At 44.2% G+C, this 24,721-nt stretch overlaps 1 pseudogene; it reads left to right on the top strand.

The window, feature by feature from the left end:
* Positions 1-19,422: 19,422 nt before the first annotated feature.
* Positions 19,423-20,272, top strand: LOC116549956 (annotated as a pseudogene).
* The last annotated feature ends 4,449 nt before the right edge of the window (positions 20,273-24,721 follow it).

Genomic DNA, 24,721 nt, shown 5'->3' with positions numbered 1-24,721 from the left:
GCCCCACTCTCTTCTGGCTTGTAGTGTTTTTGCAGAGAGATCCACTGTTAGTCTGACGGGCTTCCCTTTGTGGGTAACCCCACCTTTCTCTCTGGCTGCCCTTAACATTTTTTCCTTCATTTCAACCTTAGTGAATCTATCAATTATGTGTCTTGGGGTTGCTCTTTTTGAGCAGTATCTTTGTGGAATTTTCTGTATTTCCTGGATTTGAATGTTGTCCTGTCTTGCTACATTGGGGTTCTCCAGGATAGTATCCTGAAGTTGGATAGTTTTCCAACTTGGTTTCATTCTCCCCATCACTTTCAGGTACACCAGTCAAATGTAGGTTTGTTTTTTTCATGTAGTCCCATATTTCTTGGAGGCTTTGTTCATTTCTTTTCATTCTTTTTTCTCTAATTTTGTCTTCATGCTTTGTTTCATTAAGTTGATCTTCAGTCACTGATATCCTTTCTTCTGCTTGATCGATTTAGCTATTGATGCTTGTATATGCTTCACAAAGTTCTTATGCTGTGTTTTTCAGCTCCTTCAGGTCATTTATATTCTTCTCTAAACTGGTAATTCTAGTTAGCAATTCCTTTAACCTTTTATCAAGGTTTTTAGCTTCCTTGCATTGGGCTAGAACATGCTCCTTTAGCTTGGAGGAGTTTGTTATTTCCCTCCTTCTGAAGCCTACTTCTGTCAATTCATCAAACTCATTCTCTGTCCAGTTTTGTTCCCTTGCTGGTGAGAAGTTGTGTTCATTCAGAGGAGAAGAGGCATTCTTGTTTTTGGAATTTTCAGCCTTTTTGTGCTGGTTTCTCCCCATCTTTGTGGATTTATCTATGTTTGGTCCTTGATGTTGGTGAGTTTCACATGGAGTTTCTGTGTTAATGTCCTTTGGTTGATATTGATTCTATTCCTTTTGGTTTGTTAGTTTTCCTTCTAACAGTCAGTCCCCTCTGATGCAGGTCTGCTTGGGTTTGCTGGAGGCCCACTCCCGATCCCATTTGCCTGTATCACCAGTAGAGGCTTCAGAAAAGCAAAGATTGCTGCCTGCTTCTTCCTTTGGAAGCTTTATCCCAGAAGGGCTCCTGCCAAAGGCCAGCTGGAATTCTCCTGTATGAGGTCTGTTGATCCCTACTGGGAGGTGTCTACTAGTCAGAAGGCAGGGGGATCAGGGACCCACTTGAGCAGGCAGTCTGTCCATTAGCAGAGCTCAAGTGCTGTGCTGGGAGATCTGCTGCTCTCTTCAGAGCCAGCAGGCAAGAATGTTTAAATCTGCTGAAGCTGGGCTCACAGCTGCCCCTTCCTTCAGGTGCTCTGTCCCAGGGAGATGGAAATTTTATCTATAAGCCCCTGACTAGAGCTACTCCCTTTCTTTTAGAAATGCCAGGCCCAGAGAGAAGGAATCTAGAGAGGCTCTCTGGCTACAGTGGGTTTGCTGAGCTGCAGTGGGATCCACTCATTTTGGACCGTCTGGCAGCTTTGTTTACACTGTGGGGGAAAAACCGCCTACTCAAGCTTCAGTAATGTTGGACGATCCTCCCACCCCAACCAAGCTCAAGTATCCTAGGTTGACTTCAGACTGCTGTGCTGGCAGTGAGAATTTCAAGCCAGTGGATTTTAGCTTTCTGGGCTCCATGGAGGTAGGATCCACTGAGCTAGATCACTTGGCTCCCTGGCTTCATCCTCCTTTCCAGGGGAGTAAACTGTTCTGTCTCACTGGTGTTCCAGGTACCACTGGGGTATGAAAAAAAACTCCTGCAGCTAGCCTGGTGTCTGTCCATATGGCTACCCAGTTTTGTGCTTGAAACCCAGGGCCCTGGTGGCATAGGCACTGGAGTCACCTGGTCTGTGGGTGGCGAAGACCCTGGGAAGAGCATAGTATTTGGGCCAGAATCTATTGTTCCTCACAGCACAGTCCCTCCCCTGGCTATCCTTGGCTAGGAGAGGGAATTCCTTGACCCCTTGCGCTTCTCAGGTGAGACAATGTCCACCCTCCTTCTGCTTGCCCTCTGTGGGCTACACCCACTGTCTAACCAGTCCCAATGAGATGACCCAGGTACCTCAGTTGGAAATGCAGAAATCACTGGCCTTCTGAGTTGATCTTGCTGGAGCTGCAGACTGGAGCTGTTCCTATTTGGCCATCTTGCCCAGAACTGAAGCTTCTTTAATATCATTTTTTTAAAATTCTTTTTCTGGAATATTACAAATGTCTTTCATTGGAATCTGTTGCTGGATAATTATTGTGTTCCTTTGGTGATGTCATGCTTTCTTGCTTTTCAGTTTCTTATGTCCTCTTTTTGATAGCTACACATACGTTGTCAGAATTGCTTCTTCCAACTTTTTGTATGGCTTTCATAGAGGAAGACTCTTGATTTATTTATGGTGTTGGTTGGGTAGGGCACTTCAGTTTTCATTCTGGGTGCATGTAGTAGTGTAGTTTCTATATGACTTCTTTAGTTATAAACAGTGTCAGTGGTGTCTGTGATTTTCTGTGTCTTAGGCTGTGGTTGTTAGTGGAGGCCGTGGTCAGGTTTTGCTGAGGTAGGCTAGTTCTTGGTCCCAAGCAGTGGCAGTAGATGGTTGATTGTGCCTGTTCTTGGGCCCTTGGGTGGCATACAAAGGTGATATTGGGTACAAGCAGGCTGATTCTTGGGCTTCTAGGCAGCTTGCTTAGGTGCCAGCAATGGCAGCAGTGGGCTGGGTGGGAGGGTCAAGTCCTTGGGCCCCTGAGAAGTGTCTGTGGCATGGATGATGGCCATAGTGGTGGGAGAACAACCTTCAGGCTCCAGGCAGCATGCCCTTGTGTTAGCAGTGGTTGTAATGGGCTGGGTGGGCTAGTCCTCAGGCTCCCAGGTCCCCAGGTAGTGTGTGCACATGGATGGTGTCTGTGTTAGTAGTGGCAACATGAGTGAGTCCATTCTCAGGGCTGTGATAGTAGTATACAGAGGCCAGCAGTGATGGATGGGGAGGGGTGATTCTGGTTGACATGTTCAGGCACTTAGGGGGATTGGGCTGGGTCGGGCTGATCTGTCCTCAGTTCCCCTGGTGGTTTGCATGAGACAGGGCTGTGGTGGGCAGGGTGGGGAGATCCCCAGGCCCTCTGGCTGAGAGCTCAGGTGTCAGCAGCAGCAGTGGCAGTAAACCAGGAATGCCCATCCTTAGGGCACATGCAAATGTGCAGCAGTTCTGCTGCTGAAGCAAGTGGGCTCACTGCCAGTGGTGCTTGCTTTAGGCCCCAGTGGCAGCAGTGGAGGCTGCAGGTTGAGGAGCCTGTCCTCAAGGTGCACCCTGCTGCTGGTGGGGGCAGAGTTGCTGTCAGTGACAGTGGCTCCAAGCAGGCAGGTTTCAGACTCTAGGGACACGTACTTTGGGTGCCTTTGTTCTAGGGGTGGCTTCCTCAGTGTGCTGTGTCCCCTGTTCCCTGGGGTTCAGGATACGGTGTATGCTGGAGACCTTGCTGCTCCACTGGGTCCAACTAGTGTCATGCTGCTGTACCCTCCTAGTGAATATGAGGGGATGTCAGTGGGTCTGCAGGTATGTGGAGATGCAGGGACAATTTGGCCTTAGGACAGTGTTCAGTCTGATGGGGCCTGGGCTCTCAAAATAGTGTCATACTGCAGCTGTTTAGCACACAGGTATGTGGGATTCAGTATGAACTCCCTTTCTGGAGCACTGCTACCATATGGCTTCCAGGGAGCTTCCTATGCTAGCCTCAGGGACCCAAGAATTGAGAGGCTCTCCTGTAGTTAGGATTGCTGGAATTTGTGGTGAGAATGTAGACTCCTGGGGATCTCTCACTTACCCTTTCCCTGCACTGGGGAGTCTTTCTGGGCTCCCAACTGGCCACCTCACTTCCCTCTCCTTTTATGCCTCAGGTATTCCCTGTCACTTATCTGCTGATTTTCAGTGTTCTTTTAGAGGTTCTATTTGCAGTGTGACTATCTACTTGCTATTTTGGTGGTTCTTTGTGGAGGAGGCAAGTGCCGGATGCTTTTCATGAGCCATTTTAAAGCCCTTTGGTAAGGTTAATTCTCCCCTACACAATCGGTTTAGGGGCAGGGTTAATGAAGAAAAAGTCAAAAGTAACTTGGTAGCCTCAAGTCTGGGTGACTGATAGAACAGAGGTGCTATTGTCAGAAATGAAACCAAGAAGTAGATCTGAGTTGAAAGATAAGGAGGACAAGATGGGAGGATGATCATCGATCTAGTTTCTGAGTGTGAGTTGATGGTCTACCATTCAAGAATGTTTGCTGATCTCAGAATGGCAGTGGTGGTGGAGGAGGCAAACCTGCACCGGTGGCACAGTAGGTGGTGAGGCCAGTGGCAGACGCAGGAGGGGCAGCCAGGGTTAAACAAAGTCCCGAAAATAGAGAGTGGATGGAGTTTCCAGGCCACCAGGAGCTGCCACTTACCCTGCCTGGCAAGTCTTGGATTAGGAAAACAACCTCTGAACAGCTCACCTCTCACTACCAGGCTCTTTTGGGAAACCTACTTTTCATAGGTGACAAGGCTGTCACACTGCTGGGGCCATTTCTTCATGCTATAAGAAAGTCTTATTTACCATGTAAATGTGAATAATTTTCTAAGCAGTAAAATCAATATCATCACTGAGGTTCATTTCACTCAGGGTATTTTCGCCCCTATTTCAGTTTATAATCTCTTCTATCTCAATGGTATGTGCCAGACAATTCAGTCTTTATCTGTATCCACAGAAAACATATCAAACTGACTTCTCTCAATAACTTCCAAATGTTCATTTTCCTAGCAGACCCATAAAATTTTCTGTTTGTAATATCGCTTACTCAACTCTAGTCTAAATTTACCTTTAATTTATTTTTGTAAAGATGCTTTGGGGATTAACAGAGCTAAGATGCTTCTGTATTCCATGTTTCTCTCTACCGTTTCCCAAGACCCTGAGTCCTCTTGTCTATCTAGTCAGTGAATGGCCATTGCTTTTGCCTATAGTTTTCCTGATGATGGCAGCAAAACTGTAAATTAAGAGCCAAAGCAGGGATACAAATGGAACTCTGCAAAGCTCCAAGCAGATGTTCCTGGAGCCGGAAAAGCAAACATGCATGAGTTCTCAGCTAGGTCGCATGATGGGCCGAGGCATGAGACAAGGGGCTTCTGTTCCCCTCTTCTTGAGGGGGCCTGGAGGAAACAATGAACCCAGTATTTCATTCTCCTGAAAGATGGCAAATTAGACCCATTGTTGAATGTCCACCTTTCTTGCAGAGATGGGCTGGCTAAGAGTCGGGAAAGCAGATGAGTCCCCTAAATGTCCTGTTTCTTGAAACTTTCCATATCCTTGTAAGAGTCTTAGATGGAGGGAAAAACCTATTGAGAAGGGGTATTGGAAAATGAAGCATAGACCACTGCTGAGTGATGAGGAACTGTGCTGTTAATCTTGGCTGGCAGCTTGGTCAAATCCCCTCCCCAGGATTGGCTGTTTTGTTCCCCATGTTACACTAGTCAGTCTCTCTCTTGCATTCTCTCTTTAGGCAATTGGCCACTGTCAACATCCATCCTCTGTGCTCTGCCAAGCATTACTGCCTTTCCTCAACTCTTTTCCCAGAAGTACCTGAGCTGTAACTGAATTGGTAATGGTGTGTCTGTGTCACAAGGCCTGGACTAGAATGGAGAGATGTGGCTATATCTGCCTTATGGGGGTCAGTGACAACTCCCCCTCCTGTATCTATTTGCTTTTACTTGTATAATAAAGTGCCCTAATTGGGTACCTTTTCCTGAACCCATTGTTTGTTTTTGAGAGAAACTGACAGCTGTATGCTTAGTGAGTAGGGTCACATGGATGGGACTAGTTTTTTTTTGAGACAAGTCTTGCTCTGTCTCCTAGGCTGGAGTGCAGTGGCATGATCATGGCTCACTGCAACCACTGCTTCCCGGGTTTAAGCAATTCACTCCTGAGTAGCTGGGATTACAGGTGTGCATCAACATGCCCAACTAATTTTTTTGTGTTTTTAGTTGAGATGGGGTTTCACCATGTTGGCCAGACTGATCTCGAACTCCTTACCTTGTGATCTGTCTGCCTCAGCTTCCTAAAGTGCTAGGATTACAGGTGAGATCCACTGTGCCCAGCAGGGACTAGATCTTTATTGAAGAGTTGGAGGAGTTGTTCCTTTTAAAGTGTTACTGTAAGGCATCAGAGTGCCTGCTCTGGGCAAAGGGGTAAGGAGACTTTATGTCTGACTTGGAAGAGCCAAAGTGCAATTTTATTATATGCATAGATTGCATAGTGGTAAAGTAAGGGCTTTTAGGGTATCCATCATCCAGATAATGTACATACGAATGTCACTTAATGTACTTGCTGAGTAATTTCTCATCATCTAACCCCTCCCAGCCTTCTACCCTTCCAAGTCTCCAGTGTTTACCATTCCACACTCTATGTATACACATTATTTAGCTCCCACTTATGAGTGAGAACATGTGATATCTATCTTTCTGCATCTGACTTGTTTTTCTTAAGATAATGTCCTCCAATTCCATTTATGATGCTGCAAAAGATAGGATTTCATTCTTTTTTAAAAAATGGCTGAATAGTTTTTCATTGTATATGTATTTTTCTTTATCCAGTCATTTATTGATGGATAGTTAGGTTAATTCCATATTTTTGCTATGGTGAATGGTGGCATTGGTATTTAAAATCTGGGGGAAGATGGGTCAGTTTGCATAAGAAGCCATGGAATGGACTTCCACCACTTCTTCTTAAGATTTAGAGTTTGGTGTTGGTTTTGAGTTGGCCTAAGTGACCTTAATCAAGGCCTAAGGCCTGTCACACTTTGGGGCTGGTGAGGTACAACAACTGAGCATAACACAGAGAGATGCCATTCTTGTCCTGTGTCCTTCACAAAAACAGCCTCTCAACTGCTGAGGCCCCTTGGGTAGTGAAGTCAGCAGGATGGTGGAGAGGCTATGCAGGACCCATGGGGAAGGTGGGGCAGTGGAGGCAGGTGTCTAGGGACGGCTCCTCCTCTCCTACCCCTCTGTGAGAACCTGTGGAATAGCTTTTGAGGACTCCTCTTGAGGGTTTGTAGAACATCTTCATGGGGCTGAAATTCCGGCCTGGTTGGGAGGATGCTGTAGAGTCAGCAAACACTGAGCTTAAATATTAATAGGACATCACTGTAGGCAAAAGCTGGCGCAGCCTGGGGTCGTTCAGCAAAATTCTAAGGGTAGCCCTGCTCTCACCGTCATGGCTGAAGGTCTGAACCATCCTCTCAGCTTATTTTCTCAACATTTTGGGCTGCTCCCTTGCTTTCAGAATCCCATATACTCAGCAAGGTTCTTGATTTCATGATTTTAGTCAGCTTGAGTTAACATGACAAAATACCATCGACTTAGTGACTTAAACAACAGAAACTTGTTTGCTCACAGTTATGGAGTCCAGAAGTCCAAGATCAAGGTGCCCTTGTAGTGGGTTTCTGATGAGGTCCCCTTTCCTGGTTTGTAGATGGCCACCTTCTCACTGTGTCCTCACTTGGTGGAAAGACAAAAGAGAGGAGAGGGGCTGCAGGGGAAACGGGGGGGAATTTTCTGGTGTCTCCTCTTATTAGGGCACTAATCCCATCATGAGGGCCCCACCGTCAAGACCTCATCTAAACCTAATCACCTCCCAAAGGCCCCATCTTTAAATGCCATCATATTGGGGGTTCAGGCTTCAATGTATGAATTTTTTGGGGACATAATTCATTCCATAGTGCATGCAAGGCTCACCAACCTTTCACTCATTCTCAGTCTTCTATAAAGGGAAAACGGCACTTATTCTTCTGTGGGCAGTACCATCTTCCCAGGAACAGGAATTCCCACTCTCTCTCTGAACTTTTGCTCTCTGAACAGTCATTTTTCATCTTCCTTGACTTTGCTCTGATCTCCTTCCTATGGAACATACTGTGCAGTCTTGTGTCCCATCTTTTCGGATGGCTCTAGTCAGGGACTATGTCAAGATAAGGAATAGGAGCTTAATTTTGCCCCTGCAGCTCTCCTCCTCACATCTCAGGGATGGGAAGAGAGTTTTCAGGTCTCATGCCCTGTTGTGGTAGGAGCTGGGCAGGAAGAAATTCTAAAGAGGCAGCCATAGCTTGCAGGGAATGGAGGCTGCCCACTCACAGCCTGGATCGCACTGCTAACCCCCTACTCCAGTGGATCAGGACTTTCTTGATGAAAGCTGTGGTGATTATCAAAATATTGAACAACCATAACACAGTCAAAATGGCTGCTGACAATGAAGCACAGATGATGAGACGGAATAGATCCCTTGACACCCTTCGCAGGCGGGAACTGGAGTGGGTTGTTTTACTCAGCCTGCTGCCGACCACTCCGTGTGGGAACGTGTGAGAGAGTGAGTGTGGGAACCGGAGCAAATGAATGCTGAAACTGCCTGGTTGCTCCTGTCTGGCGGGAGCAGGTCTGTGTGGGCCATGCAGCAGCATCCAAGCTCTTTGCTGTTTCAGCTCTGCCCTCCGGGGATGGCCAAGTGCCAACCAGCTCAGTGGAGGGTCAGGTGGCAGCCCCTGCGCTCTCAACACCAGGTTCTCATCCGGTGTCCAGGAAGAATCAGGTCACATGAACTGTTTGAAAGATGATGAATGTACAATACTTTATTGAGCTGTAGGTGGCTCTCAGTGGAAAGGGAGGCTGGAAAGGGGATGGGAAGGTGATCTTTCTCTGAAACCTGGCCGTCTTCGGCCGGGGCCCCTCTCCAAAACCACGTCGTCTGAGTTTAGCTGTGTCTTTCTGTAGTCTCCGAAGCTCAGTTGCTTCTCTACACACTGCTCAGCTGATTGTATCCCACACACTCAGCTGCTTATATTGCTCTGCCAACTGAAGTCTTTTATGGACACAGGATAGGGGTGGGACAGGCCAAAAAGGCAACATTTGGGTAAAAAAAAAAAAAACAGGGTCAGCTGTTTTCACTTAAAGCCGTGGTTCCAGGCTTAAGGGTGGGATTTAGCCGGGAGCCCAGCCCTTCTATATCACTATCACCATATGGATGTAAATGAACTCAGTTTCAGTTCTGGTTGTAACCACCAGGACTCCGACTCCAGCTGGGCTAAATAAAATAAGACTCCTGCAACTGGGGAACTGGGGGTCCTTCGGGGGTGGCTATGGCTTAAGCTTGGCTGGATCCTGGGGCTTGAATGCTGCTGCTATAGCTTTGTGCTGCCCTCTGGCAGTCTCTCACCTCTGCCCTCCCTCTGTGGGCTGTCTTCCTGCCGCAGGATCTCTTAATGCAGTGAGGAAGATAGTTAATGAAAATCCCATGAAGACATCCTTCCAGTTTAGCAACCCCAGTGGGAAAAGGCACTTCTCTTACTCCATGCCTACATAGGGAAGGGCTCCACTGGGTCGTCACAGCTCATGCCTATTCCTAGGGCAGTCACTGTGGCCAGGGCAATGAGGTATGATGACTGACCCCATCTGGGATCAATTTTATTACGGTATGTATGTTTGTGCTTAATTGCATCGTGAGATTCATATGGAACAGGGAAGAAACAGTTCCTCAAGAGAAACTGGGAGGTGCTGGCAGGCAAACATGAGAACCATTTACTATCTACTTGTCGATAACAAGATGTTTCTAAAGAGTAGAAGAGCTCCTCTCACCACAAACTTGTGCACTGCTGTGCTTGATTCAACTCATATCTTGGATGCTGCTTCTAAAATTGGTGGGAGGAAAATCCCAAAAGGTTGACTCACGGTGATTGGAGTAGTGCAGGAGGGACTGCCTGTGTGGTGCGGCTTGCTTTCTGTGGGTTTGCAGATGAGTTATTGGGTACTCTGCTTCTTCCTTTCCCTGGGGGTGTCTAGTAGACACGGCTGCAGGGAAGGGAAGGTGAGGGGCTCAGGTCACCTCCCCAGCTGCTTTCTCTCCTGACCTGGCATCCATGCACACCTCCCTGTCATGCACATACAGTGTTTCTGTGCAGGGCATGGAAACACAGCTCCTTGCGATGCAGTGAGGGAGGTGAGGCTGTATTAATATGACTCATTCTGTTTTTTAAAGGATTTTTTTTTTGTCAGCTGTGCGTGGTTTAGGGTTAGAAGGTAGTTGATGTTTAGGTATGAGTGGGAACCTGCCTCCCATTTTCATTCACTGTAATTGGATATGGATGGGTTTTTTGAGCAGACAGTAGGATGAGAGGGGGCTTAAAGAAAGGAGAAGAGGGCTCACAATGGGAGATTCCTCCAGGCAGAGCAGCTGGAGAACAAAGAAGATTTACAGCCGGAGGTGGGCACAGCAAACAGAAAGGGAAAAGAGGAAAAGGATGTGGGTGGAGATGGATGGAGATGCCAGGAGTGAGGAAGGTGCAGGGAGAGGGGCTGAAAGCCAGGAGTGATTTAGTGAAGCAGTGATAAGGAAAGAAGGATATGAGAGTTGTGGTATTTGTGAATCAGCCATGCAGATAAATATTTTAGTCATCGTGATAGAAAATATGTATCACAATTCATAGGGTCTACAAACAAAACCTAGGAGGGTAACGATTACAGATGGGTGTCCACTGTCTACTGTTTTGCTAATTTGATTCTGCAGCCCCTTAAGTAGTAGCTAACTCACTTTTATTGAATGCCCTTTATATGCCAAGGACAGAGCCAACCACATTACCAGTGTTGTGTCATTTCATGCTCCTAACAGCCCTATGAACAGGTGCTATCTAAGCAATCCTATTTTATAGCTGGAGAAATAGGCTTGATGGCTGAGTGTTTTAGTTTCATAGGGCTGCCGTAACAAAGTACCACAGACCGGGTGGCTTGGAACAACAGAAACTTATTGCTTCTCAGTTGTGGAGGCTGGAAGTCTGAAATCAAGGTGTCGGCAGACCCATGCTCCCTCCGGAAGGTGCTAGAGAAAGATCTATTCCAGGGCTCTCTCCTAGCTTTTGGTAGTTTCTAGGCTTATAGCAGTAACTTCAGCCTTCACATGGCATTCTCCCAGTGCATGCCTGCCTCTTCACATGGCATTCTTTCTATAAATGAATAAATTTTGGATGAGGGACATATCCAACCCCAGGATGACTTTATTAACTAATTTTAACTGCAACAACCCTATTTCCAAATAAATTCACATTCTGAGGCACTGAGGACTAGGACTTCAACACATGAATTTGGGAGGAGGGACGTAATTCAACCTGTAACACCCAAGAATCCATGGATGCCTGGGGCCCCACGTTGGCAGTGCTCCCAGTCTGTTCCCACCTCCCTGGGGCCTCTGGCATGGGTGGGTGTCCCCCTGCTCTGCGGTTGGCTTTGGGGCTCAGCTGTGGTGCACACACTACAGTGAGAGCCTTGGACTGATGGGCTGGAGTCATTGCCAGGGGCAGGTGCTCTGGCCCGGCCGCCGTGGCAGCTGTGTCTTTGTCATCACTGCCATGTCTTGCTGACCCACTGGAGAACCTCCTGCCACTTTGTGTCATTTTTTGTTTGTCCTCTGTGAAATAGACTCACCGCCTCCGTCTACGTGCCTCTGCATCTATGATGTCTGTGTAATTGTTTCATAAATGCTTTTGGAAAATGATTTGTCTCCATTGCAAATGTACTGTGATTCACTTTTGCCTTTCTATCTGTGGATTTAAAATGGATCTGTACTCCCCCTGCCAAAACCCCAGGAAGGCAAATGTAAACAGTACACCTGCTTGGGGGCTCCCACTATTTTTGAGAATAAAATTATCAGCATCCTTTCTCTTCCTTAGACTGTCTTCAAAAGCTGAGGCCTGTCGCACTACTTCCTGGGCTGGTTTCTGTATGGTAGCATATTTGATAGGGAACTGTGATTTGATGATTCTTTCAGTTCCCCAGCAAAGCAAGCCTCATTCCTGTCACTCCTCATTCTGATTTGAAAGTCTATAGAGGACACACACAGACACATTCCCCTTTACTGTAAAATGTTCCAATCAGAAGCCAGCATAATGAAATCCACTTAATATGTTAGGCTGTTGTGATTCTAAAAATATTTCATATCCCCCTGAGGGGCTAAGGAAATTAGAGGAATCAGGGTCTTACTGCAAACCTGTAATTTGCAGAAAAGTTCTTCAATCATTTTGGAGGTGGTAGATTTATTCTTGAGAAAACAAAAATAGACCAGTTCTCCAAAATGAGGCTGCCCATGAGATCGTTCCAGTGATCCTTTATTCAGACACCAGGCCTTGTGTGCAAGTCTAATGATCCCTCGGTTCAGATATATATGAATTATTAAGGTCAGTTAATTAACACATTTTTCTTCTGCTGAAGTAATTAGATGAATAGAGCTCTTGCCCTCTTTTTGGCTTTTCTGGCAGTTGCTCAGGGCTGAATAGAGGCAGTAAACATATTGGCAAACAGATGCTAACCAGAGAGGTAATTTTTTGGTTTCCATTTGATTTCTGAAGTGTCATCCTGCAACTGAAATCAGCTCCCACTTGGGGATGGTAGAGGGGAGGGCAGGGGGAAAACAGAATGAGGTGAAGAATGAACAACAAGCCCTCATACAAAGCTACCTGAGAGCAGCTTCTAGATGCCCACCTTCACTTGGCAGTCCACCTAATTTTTGGCTTCACATTTTACAATTGGATGCTTCCCTCACAACATCTCTATGACATTTGTACAAAGGTTATCCAAAGTGAACATTTACTATAGCTATTTGCATGAATATTCCCAGGCCATTTCCTTTCTGCTCCTGGTGTGGCCACAACATTTTAAGTGTCTAGAAATTAGGATTTGGTATGTTTAAAGTGGTTTGTCTGTAAGGTGTATCTCTTGATTTTTTTAGGTCAGTGGTTCCCCAGACTGCCTTTCTACCAGAATCATCTGGGGGTACATAAGAAAGCACACATTCCCAGCCTTTACCTAAACTAAGATTGACGGTCTCAGCATCTCCGGGGAAGGGCCTGGAAATATGAGTTTTAAAAATCTCCCAGGGTAAATCTGATGCTCAGTCAGGGTGTGGGAGGCACTGCTCTTGGTAACGAAGATGGAAATGTCAGCACTCAGCAGCTCTCCTTCTCTTTGTGGACAGGTGAACTGTGATTATTCTATCCCTGGGCCTAATGGCCAGTCCAGGGAAGCCTCCTGAGTCGGTCCAGTCAAACACCCAAAGTGGTGTTTATGGCTTGGTCCATGAGTGTGATAGGCATTACTCTGGATTGCTTGATGTTTTTGTCTCCAGGGCCTCTGCTGGAGCAACCAGCATTTTATGAAAATTGTCTGCTGTGGGAAGTCTGGCTGGCTGAGGAGGCAGTATCCTGCAGAAGAGAAAGATAATGACAGATACCAACTTTCAGACTTCCCAGAGCTCCAGTTTTTTTCACCTGTGAAACAGGTTTAATCATAACAACCCATACAGCTGTGAGGCAGGAACGAGTGATGTGTGCGTGAATCCTAAGTTTTAAAGCACTGTATTCATGGAAGGATGATGACAATGATAGTGATACTGATTTCAGCAAAGCTCTGATAGAGATAAAGGAGTATAATGGAGGGTTGGAGAAAAAGGGATAGAAACTGTGCTGTCCTTAAGGGTGGGGCAGGGGGCCAGAAGCGCCATGCCTGAAACACAGTCATCAATGTTTCCTTGCTGACCATTACCTGGCTGAAGTTCTGTGTGATTCACCTGGTATGTCTTTACCATATTTAGTAAAATTTAATGATCACTTTTGCTGGTTTTAACAAGACTTCACTTTCAAAAATAGTATGGATGGAAGTTCCTTCACAGTGTGATTCACCGCAGCTCCACACCTCCCAGGAACGGTCCTGCAGACAGGCCTGTGTATCGAGGCGCATGGGCTGGGCTGGTCTATAGCGTCCACCTTAGGAACTCGGGGACTTAATGAGGGGTCCAGTTGCATGGCAACTTGCTAGAATTCCCAGAAAAATGGTGAAGAATGCTCTATGATTGGTGGTAGGGCTCACAGACAGTAAAGATTAGAACCTGCGATTGAAAGGGGGGATGAAAAAGGCTCCACTGTGAACTCTTTTTCAAATGGCAGAGTTGAGGCTTGTGGGCTCTGTAGCTGGGATCCTGGGTCACATTCGTTGTCAGCTGGAAGGGATAGCAGAACCTAAATGCTTTATATGCATTATCTCACTTAATTCTTACAATAACTCTAAAACAATAGTACTATGAGAGGGGCACAATCCCTTATCTACAATTTGGAAACCCAAAAATCTTTGAAAGCCTTAAGATTCATTTGAATGTGAAATGAACCTGACCTGAAATCTTTTGACAGAAAAACTTAACTAAAACTTATGTGGACTTTTTCTAGTTTTGATTTATTCCACTTGGTGTGAATATTCATATATTTTACTGCAGAAATATTGTGAATTTGACTATGGAGGAGTACATCCGACCTTGCTGGGTATGTTATGTAATACGTTGATATATACAACATGTTACTGTTCTATCATCCAGAAATCTGAATTCTGAAAACACATCTGACCTCCTCTAGAGTTTTGGAACAGGCATTTTCATGCTGTTTCTCCACTTTCACAGAAAAAAAATGAAGCTCAAGAAGGTGAAGCATTCGATTGGTGCAAAATTGCAGCTTTTGCCATTACTTTCAATGGCAAAAAACACAATTACTTTTGCACTAACCTAACCATTTGCCTAGGGTCACAAAGCTGCTAAGTTGCGAACCATGGTTGTGACCCAGGTCTGTTGTGAGATATTCTGCTAAGAGTTGCTGTTTCTTCCTTGGTTTTGAAGAAACAGAGCTCCTTTTTGGTGTCCTGGTTTGTGTGGCAGGCCATAGAAGGAGGTATGAGTGTGTGTGCATTGTGGGAAGTGGAGGCAGGCTTCCCTGCTTAGCTACCCACGCTCATGCTGCCTTGTTCTCTAAATACTTTGTGTTTTTCCTAAAACACAAGTCTGATCATTCCACTCACCTGCTTAAAATCTTTTAGTGTATTATTCATAATGGCAAAGACAAGGAATTAACCTAAATGCCCATCAACAGTAGACTGGATAAAGACAAGGTGGAACAGATACACCAGGGAATACTATGCATCCATAAAAGAGTGAGATCATGTCCTTTGCAGCAACATGGTTAGAGCTGAAGACCATTTTCCTTAGCAAACTAACACAGGAATAGAAAACCAAATACCGCACGTTCTCACTTATAAGTGGGAGCTAAACATTGAGTTCACATGGACATAAAGAAGGGAACAACAGACACCAGAACCTCCTTGAGGGTGGAGAATGGGAAGAGGGTTAGGATCGAAAAACTACCTGTTGGGTACTATGCCTATAACTTGGGTGATGAAATAATCTGCACACCAAAACTCCATGACACACAATTTACGTAACAAACTTGCACATGTACCCCTGAACCTAAAATGAAAGTTAGCACTGCTAGAAGGTCAAGTCCAAGCTCTTTAGAATGGAATATAAAGATGCCCTGCACCGGCTCCCAACTGGCTGTAGTAGTGTGGGTAGTAAAAGTATGGGCTCTAGAGCTGGATCACAGGGTAAAACCTTTCTTCTGCTGCCTACTAGGAGTGTGCAACCCGGGCAAGTCTCCTCTCTGCCTTAGTGTTTTATTTCTCATTTTTATTTTTGAGATGGAGTCTCGCTCTGTTGCCCAGGCTGGAGTGCTTTGGCACAGTCTTGGCTAACTGCAACCTCCACCTCCAGGGTTCAAGTGATTCTCCTGCCTCAGCCTCCTGAGTAGCTGGGATTATAGGTGCACACCACTACACCCGGTTGATTTTTGTATTTTTAGTACAGATGAGGTTTCACCATGTTGGTCAGGCTGGTCTTGAACTCCTGAACTCAGGTGATCCACCCACCTTTGTTTTCCAAAGTGCTGGGATTACAGGTGTAAGCCACCACGCCCAGCCTGCCTTAGTGTTTTATAACATAAGACTGATAGAATCATCCACCTCCGAGTTAATTCGATGTAAAATAGTTAGAACAAGGTACACAGTAAGCACTCAGATGACACTACTATTGTTTTCATGGTTTCTGTGGCCTTGTTGTTTGCTGCCCAGACTCCTTCCTGTCCCCAACTGACTGCATGCTTTGACCATTGCTTCCAGAACAAGGAAGACTGAAGCAGCCTGCTCCCTGTGGTGCATACTTTTTCTTTTGCTTTGTCTTATTGCCTGCCTGTCAAACACCTATTTATCTTTGGCAACTCAGTTCAAGGGCCATCTTCTGCTTAAAGACTTCCCCAGTTTGCTTTCCTCCTTCCTGTCCTTTGGGTCTCCATGATGCCACATTTGTATTTCTGTCATGGCCACCAACAGTATTTTAAAGTCCTTATTGGTGTCCTGATCTGTTTTCTTTCCCTGAATTTTAGGCCCCTTGAGAACAAATCCCCTACACGTTTGTATCTCCGGTCCCTGGCAGAGAGTCTGACACAAGCCATATAAGCAATGTGTGTGGGTTAATGCTGTGGAGAGAACTCGTTCCAACTTGGGTAGGAATTTCTGCTGTGGATGCTATTTACAAGCAACAGAACCCACTCTTGCTAATTTGAGCTGGGAAGGAACATATTAAGAGAGAGCTCACAGAATTTCCAAGAAGCCAGAGAATAGGGCTTTGGATGTTTTATAGCCAGGAATAAGTTGCAAGTCACATCAGTGGGTTGTGTCGGTGGCGGCCCTCCTGCCATGCTGAGCCAGGACGGGGATTTGCCTTGCCAACATTGAGCATGGGGCGCTACCTCCAGACTGTTGCCCCTGCTCCCACTGAAAGCAGAAAGTCTCTTTGGCTACCCTCTGCCATTCTCGCCAGCATGCTATCGCATAGTGCCTGGGTGGTGCCTTTTAATTATATTGCTTTCTCCCAAACTGAAATCTCCCATGGATGCACTTGACGGGTGGAGCCTAGGTCAAAGGCTTCTAGGTAGACTGCAAGGGAAACTAGCAAGGGGAAGGCATTTAGTTTAAGAAAGCATGGATTCATAAAGTGGGAGTGCCTAAGTGCAGAAAAAAAGGGCAAAGATGCGGAGCGGCCAGAATATGTGGTGAGAATGACAATGGCAGTGAGAATTGACACCAGTAGCAGCAGTGGTGGTAAAGGGGTGATGGCTGGACAAGGCTGTTATGTGGTGGAGAGGAGAGGATTTTGAGGGCAGCAGGAGGGGAACTTCAACGGAGTTGGAGCATGAGATACCTAAGGCTCTCTGTAGAAAAATAAGGGAAACACTTGAGCTTAAGGTTCTAAACCACTGATTTTTTTTGAGATAGAGTCTCACTCTGTTGTCCAGGCTGGAGTGCAGTGGTATGATGTTGGCTCACCACAAACTTTGCCTCCCAGGTTCAAGGGATTCTTCTGCTTCAGCCTCCCAAGTAGCTGGGATTACAGGTTCCCGCCACCACACTGGGCTGATTTTCGTATTTTTAGTAGAGACGAGGCTTCACTGTGTTGGCCGGGATGGTCTCAAATCAGTGTAGTTCACCAAATGTTCTAGCTCTGCACTGTCTCATATGCTGTGAGCTAGACATAGCTATCGAGCACTTGAAATGTGGATAATGTGACTAAGAAACTGTTAAAATTTTATTTTAGGCAATTTGAATGTAAATAGCCCATATAGTCAGGGACTAACTTACTAGATAGTGGAGGTCTAGATAAGTTAATCTGTTTAGAAAGGCAAAAGAGATGACTATATTTGTAAAATTTAAAAACATATTTTAGGCTGGTCGTGGTGGCTCACATCTGTAATCCCAGCACTTGGGAAAGCTGAGACCAGTGGATCACTTGAGGTCAGGAGTTTGAGACCAGTCTGGGAAATGTGGTGAAATCCCTTCTCAACTAAAAAAATACAAAAATTAACTGGGCATGGGTTCTTTCACCTGTAATCCCAGCTACTGGAGAGGCTGAGGCATGAGAATAACTTGAACCCAGGAGACAGAGGTTGCAGCGAGCTGAGATTACACCACTGCACTCCAGCATGCGCAACAGAGCAAGACTCCATCTCAAAAAAAGAAAACAAAGAAAAAATACAACAAAACAAAACATATTTTAAAATATGTCATTGACTGGCATATAACCGAGTGTAGTTTGTTGGCAAAAAGCCACTTTTTAATTGATAGAAATATTTTGGGGCATGATGATTTAGCAACAAATGCATAAAAAGTGAGATAGTGAATTTAATTCCTTTCTTTTTTAGATGGAGTCTTGCTCTTTTGCCCAGGCTTGAGTGCAGTGGTGCAATCTTGGCTCACTGTAACCTCTGCCTCCTGGGGTCAAGCAATCTTCCCACCTCAGCCTCTGAAGTAGCCGGAACTACAGGTGTGGGGCCACCACATCCAGCTAATTTTGTGTCTTTAGTAGAGATGGGGTTTTACCATGTTGGCCAGGCTGGTTTCACTCGTGACCTCAGGTGATCCACCCAACTCAGCCTCCCAAGGTGCTGGGTTACAGATGTGAGCCACTGTGCCAGGCCACGAATTTAATTATTTATAGTGATTCTGCACTTTAAAGTTTGTTAAACTAAAGATCTTAAAACTAGAGTTTGCAGCAACAATATTTTCCAACAAAGACATTTTGGAAAGCATTTATTTGTCAACAAAAGAAAAATGGCCAAATGTTTGGGACAGTGGTCTTTGAACCACACATCACAGTCACTGTGGCAGGATTATAATAATATAGATTGCAGGGTCTCACTTTTAGTGCTTCTGACTCTGTAAGTCTGTGGGGAGCTGAGAATGAACAGTTCTCCCAAGTTCTTAGGTGATGCTCATACTGTTGGTTTGGGGATCATATTCCAACAACCCCTGACTTAAAGAAATGTTCTTTTAAAATTTAAGTTTTTCCTTTAAGGACATCTCAGAATCTTTCAACTGTAAATATTGCTCTGGTCCTCTGAAACTCCCAGAGGGAGTGGTATAGGAGCGATATCCCACATTGATTGGATCATAAAACCCTTTCCCTTAGGGTAAACCAAGGACTATAACTGGAGAGACACAATTCTATTCATAGAATAGAATTGAATATAACATAAAGCTACCAATTGATTTCAACACACAGCTTAGTTTCCCTATTGTTCCATTTCCTTGCCATAGACTCAGTTCTCAGCTGCTTTCTCTTTTCTATCTACCCTCTTCTCATACCTGAGCTCATGGGGCCATGACTTTAAATGCAGATGATGCCCCATTTGACGTCTCCTGCAATCTCTCCTCTGAACTCCACATAGTGCATTCACTGCGAACTTAAGCATTTTCCTCTCAAACTGAATGTATCCTGAACTGAACTCTTGTTAATAACTCCCCCGACCAAATCTGATTCCTCTCCCGGTTTTCCCTACTCAGGAAATGGCATCACCACCCACCATCTGGATTGTCATTAAATCCATTGGCAGTAGGTGTCATTTCTGCCAAAATAATAATAATAATAATGAGTTTAAAAATGTATGTGTTGGGTGTGATTCTGTTCTGCATGGTTGTTCCCTGGAGCAGTAGTCGTTTGTCTCTGTTTGCCTTCTCTCCCATCTAAGTGCGTGCTGCCACTCCATGGAAGATTCGATGAACATAGATGTGAACCCCTTGAAACCCCGAGAACTATCTTTTCAATTGTGAACTAAAGGCTGACACAGATGATCACTTTAAGGTGAATGATGATGAAAATGAGCACCAGTTATCTTTAAGAATGGTCAATTTAGGGGCTGGTGCAAAGGATGAATTGTACATTGTTAAAGCAGAAGCAATGAATTACAAAGGCAGTCCAATTAAAGTAACACTAGCAACTTTGAAAATGTCTGTACAGGCAACAGTTTCTCTTGGGGGATTTGAAATAACACCACCTGTGGTCTTACAGTTGAAGTGTGGTTCAGGGCCAGTGCATATTGGTGGATAGCACTTAGTAGCTGTGGAAGAAGATGCAGAGTCAGAAGATGAAGAGGTGGATGTGAAACTCTTAAGTATATGTGGGAAGTGATCTGCTCCTGTACGTGGTAGCAGGGTTCCATGGAAAAAAGTAAAACCTACTGCTGTGAAGATGATGATGATGATGAAGATGATGAGGAAACTGAAGAAAAAGCTCCAGTGAAAAAATCTGTATAAGATATACTAGCCAAAAGTGTACAAAAATAAAACCAGAATGGAAAAGACTTAAAACCACTAACACCCAGATCAAAAGGTCAAGAATCCTTCAAAAAACAGGAAAAAAAAAAAACAACTCTCTTAAAACACCACAAGTAACTAGTCCTGTAGAAGACATGAAAGCAAAATGCAAGCAAGTATAGAACAAGGTGGTTCCCTTCCTAAAGTGGAAGCTAAGTTCATCGGTTATGTGAAGAATTGCTTCCAGATAACTGACCAGGAGGGTACTCAAGGTCTCTGGCAGTGGAGGAAGTCTCTTTAAAAAAGAGCTTAAACAATTTGTTAAAACATTTTCATCTTGTTTCATTTCTGTAACAGTTGATAATCTGGTTGTCCCCTCTGTAATGCGAGTGAGAACTTTCCCTAGTGTGTTTAATAAATGCTGTTCATGTTCCATTGCCAAGAACATGTTGTCCAAAATGCCTACTTGGTTTTTAAAGATGGAACCCCACTTTTTGGTTTTAAGTATGTATGAAATGTTGTGATAGGATATAATAGTAGCAGTGGTCAGACGTGGAAAGGATGGGGAGACAAGTGAAATAAACTCGGTACTTTAATAAAGTAAGCAAAGAGTATATGTGTTTACACTTAAACCTGATCGCAACGATAATACCTGTATGCATGCATGTGCATGTGTGTATGTATACATACATAAATATGTCTCCTTTTATCCATCTATGATGCCACATGCTAGATCAAGACATGAGTCATCTTTGATATATCATCACATTCTTTAAAAAATGGGTGGCTCCTATTTCCCCAGGTCATGCCTTCATGGAGGTTACTATGAGGTCATAATGTAAGCAAGAAAAAAGATATTTCTCCACCTCTGTTCCTGTCTGTAATTGTGGAAATGGAGATGGCTCTCAGATCGCTCCAGCTGGCTCAGAGAGCCCCTGAGGTGCCTCACATGAGCTTAGGAGCTAGCACTCTCTCCAGACTGCCCTCTCTTCCTCCCTCTGTCACTCTCTCCTGCATCTCCCCGATTCCAGAAGGAGGCAGGTCCGGCTTCATGTCCAGCCTGCTGTATCCCCTCTGCTCTGATGAACTCCACATTCCCCGGAAGGGAGAAGGGATGATTAACTCCTTCATATTCTGTTACACAGGCCAATTCTGTTACACAGGTATTGCTTTTAATGCTCTATCCCTGACTGAAACTTTACTGAAAGAAATATTTTTACATTTTGTGTATTCCAGGCTCTTTTTCTGTGACACAGGCAAACAACTGTCCCTAAATCTCCTCTTCCTTCCTGCACGGTCTTAGTGCTCTTGGACCAAGTTTGTGTAATTTCATTATCCTTTCTTTTAGGAAGACTTTTAAGAAGTGGTTTCCTATTCCTCATGCAAACAGAACTGGGTAAGTTCTGCCCCACTGGCCTTTCTTGTTTCCTTCCTGCGGTGAACCCAACCTCTTGCTTCCTGTGCATTCTGCCTCCCACGCTGGCATATACTTTTATGGTTGTGTATGTACATGTGTGTGTTTATATATGTTATATGTCTACTTATTTCCACTACTCTGTAGGTTCTTCTTTCTGTAGTGGCCTGACTTGTTCTTGGTGACCATCAAAAGCAGCGTATAAGGGTCAGATAAGTAGATTTTCTCCTTCCAACTATGTTGGAAATCTAAAAAATGATTATATTCCTGAATATAGGTTCCTTAAACTCAATTGACCTTATTCACATTATAGAAAAGATCTAAATTGCAACCTGAGCTTCAGAGGAGCATATCATCAAAGGGTGGGACTTTCCACCTGTCCACCCCTCAATTGTACTGTTTCTGTCAGTGCCAACTTTCCCTCAGTGTTCAGGGCACACAGGGGCTGCAGACACTATTGGGAGTCATGACACTGTAATCACAGTTTAGCACAAGCACTGCCTTGATTACTCATCAGAAAGCTGATGGGCAGATGGAGGCTCTCTTTAGGCCTTCACTTATTAGCAGTTTATCATGTAGCATAATCTCACTTCAGCAACATGATGCAGTTATGGAGATATAATTTAAAAATCAATACACAAAGAAGGAAGGATTTGTGAGTTAAATGCGGCATTTAATTTTTCAAATGTAAAATAGCCCAAACATAAAGTACACATTTAAAGGGAAACCAAGACTGTGGTCAGTTGTTCCTCTTTGTAGCCCAGTCCCCAATAAATACATAATTTAGAGATTAAATAATTTAGAGATTTATTTTGGACCCTATGTCAGCTTAATTCCAAGTCATTCATGTCATTGGATGAATCTAGTTTTCCCTTGAGATGTTATAAAAAGTTTTAAAATCCTATACTAGAAAGGTAGTTTTAAAAAAAGGAAACTCAATTGACCTTATTCACATTAAGGAACAGATCGAAGCTGCAGCCTGAGCTTGAGCATCCTGTCATCGAAGCACAGCACTTTCCCCTGTCCACATCTCAGCCACGTTGTTTCCATCCGTGCCAACCTTCCCTCGTCACTCTGGGCACACAGGGGCTGTAGGACTCTCAGGAGTTGCACACAGCAACGGTGCTACATTGCCTAAGCGAGATGTTTAAAGAAAGGAAAATTCTTAGCTCCGGGGGCGGGGAGGGCAAAAGGGTGAGATATTGAGCCAAAAAGGCCATTCCTGACTTGCATTTCCTGAGAATTCTGAATTCCTGCTTCAGTGCCTTCACATATGTACCAACTGTGTCAACATTAGCTTTCTATTTTTCTCTCCAGAGCAATGGTTTCCAAATTTGGCTGTACAACAGAATCACCTGGGGTGCCTATTAAAAACATAGATTCTTAATCCATTTGGAGGGCATCAGATTTAGTAGGTCTAGGGAAGAGGGTAAGACTGACTCATCCTCAGAGTAGTTCACAGTGCTTTGAATTTACTTGTCTCAGGGATTTTTGCCTAGGAAAAAAACAGAAGCTTTTGCGTGAAAACTGAAATTCACTGAGTGGCAGTTGCTGTAAGATGACTCTGGCCCCAGTACAATTTCTTATAAAGTATTTGGAACAGCTTTTCATTTTATCGCAATTTTCTTTTACCTTTCTCTTTAAATTATTTATTCAAAATCTTATTGCTTGCCTGGCAAATATTTGTTAGGACACCATGTACCCCCACAAATATACTCATTATGATACTATTCTTAATTATTAATTGATTCCAAATAGAATCTTTCAGTAAGCATTGCTTTTGGCAAGTATCGTGTACTGCTTTCAGAATTATATCAGTTATTCAAAGAAGTATTCATAGGTCCCAGTGCAGTGGCTCATGCCTGTAATCTCAGCACTTTGGGAGGCTGAGACAGGAGGATAACTCGAAGACAGGAGTTTGAGACCAGCCTGGCCAACATGGTGAAACCCCGTCTCTCCTAAAAATACAAAAATTAGCTGGGCGTGGTGGTGCATGTCTGTAATCTGGCTACTCAGGAGGCTGTGGCAAGAGAATTACTTGAACCCCGGAGGTGGAGGTTGCAGTGAGCTGGGATTGTGCCACTGCACTGCAGCCTGGGAGACAGAGCAAGACTCTGCCTCAAAAACAAAACAAAAACAAAAACAAAAAAAACACCAACAACCAAAGAAAAAACAAAGACGTATTCATAGTCCATTTGGCTATAATTTACAATATGGTATATTTATTCCATTTAAATTTCACATGTGGTCTGTGTAACAATAACGGTATTTCAAATATGTTGTATATATGGATGCTTCTATTTATAAGTGGGTAAAAACATCAGCCATTTCCTTGCTGAAAGTGTCATGTAAAGTAAAAATGTAATCTTCACCCTCATATTAGCATTTTAAGAAATGGGTTGGTAATCAGAATTATTTAAATAGTAGATGCAAACTAAACTATGCATATTATTATAAACATTTTTTCGATTTGAATGTTCAAAACCTACAAGTTCTCATTGTATCTTACCAAAGGGTGATAGAGGAGACATAATTACCTAACTTGAATAAATCCATTTTTTGCAGTGTAATAGCTCTCTAATACTAAATTCAGCATTCAAGTCAAGGTCTAATATTATTAAATTTGAAATGGTTGTGAGTATGTCTCAACTTTACCTTTGTACCCTGATCGTTTTTATTCACTAAGAGACTGCTCTCTATCCTTTGCCGGGCTCAGATCTCTGCTGGGTGGGCAATTGCCTGGAGTGGCTGGTAGCAGCCAAGGATTATGGATTCACAAAAGAGTGAATACCGAGGAATAGAAATTACTTACCTCACCCTTGATTTCCTTACAAACCATTGATCAAATTTTACCCAAAGCTTTTGATTTATTGCAGTTAAACATCTCTCCTTGCTCTCTATCTCCCTTTTTTAAAGAATATGGCTGTTTTTCATGTTTTTTTTTCTTTAAAGTTTGGTTGTCTATGGGATCAGGATTTTCTTACAGGAGACAGTTTTTGTCACTGGAAACAATTTTTACCTAAAGGCGGTTCTTGTTCTAGGAAGCATTTTGTACATAAAGTAGAAGAAGTAGACTTCTTTTGGGTGCCTGCTCAGCTCACTATAACCACCACATCTCTACCTTAATTTGGGACTCTTTCTTGACCCACAGGGATAGGCCACCGATAGCCATGTTTATATGTACAGCCTTGAATACCTTCCCCAGCCATGGGTGTTGACACTTGATCCAAGCTGAATCCACGGTAGTCTCTTTCCTCAGTAAGTAAAGTTAGGATTCAGACACAGCTAAGTTAGTCTCTGGGTCACTATCATCGTAATGTGTCATTTAGCTCTGGG

Source organism: Sapajus apella, unplaced genomic scaffold (genome assembly GCF_009761245.1).
Source record: "Sapajus apella isolate SASKATOON/1434 unplaced genomic scaffold, GSC_monkey_1.0 scaffold7, whole genome shotgun sequence".
Lineage (NCBI taxonomy): Eukaryota > Metazoa > Chordata > Mammalia > Primates > Cebidae > Sapajus > Sapajus apella.
The sequence above is the reverse complement of the archived record's forward strand: the minus strand, read 5'-3'. Positions and strand labels throughout refer to the sequence as shown.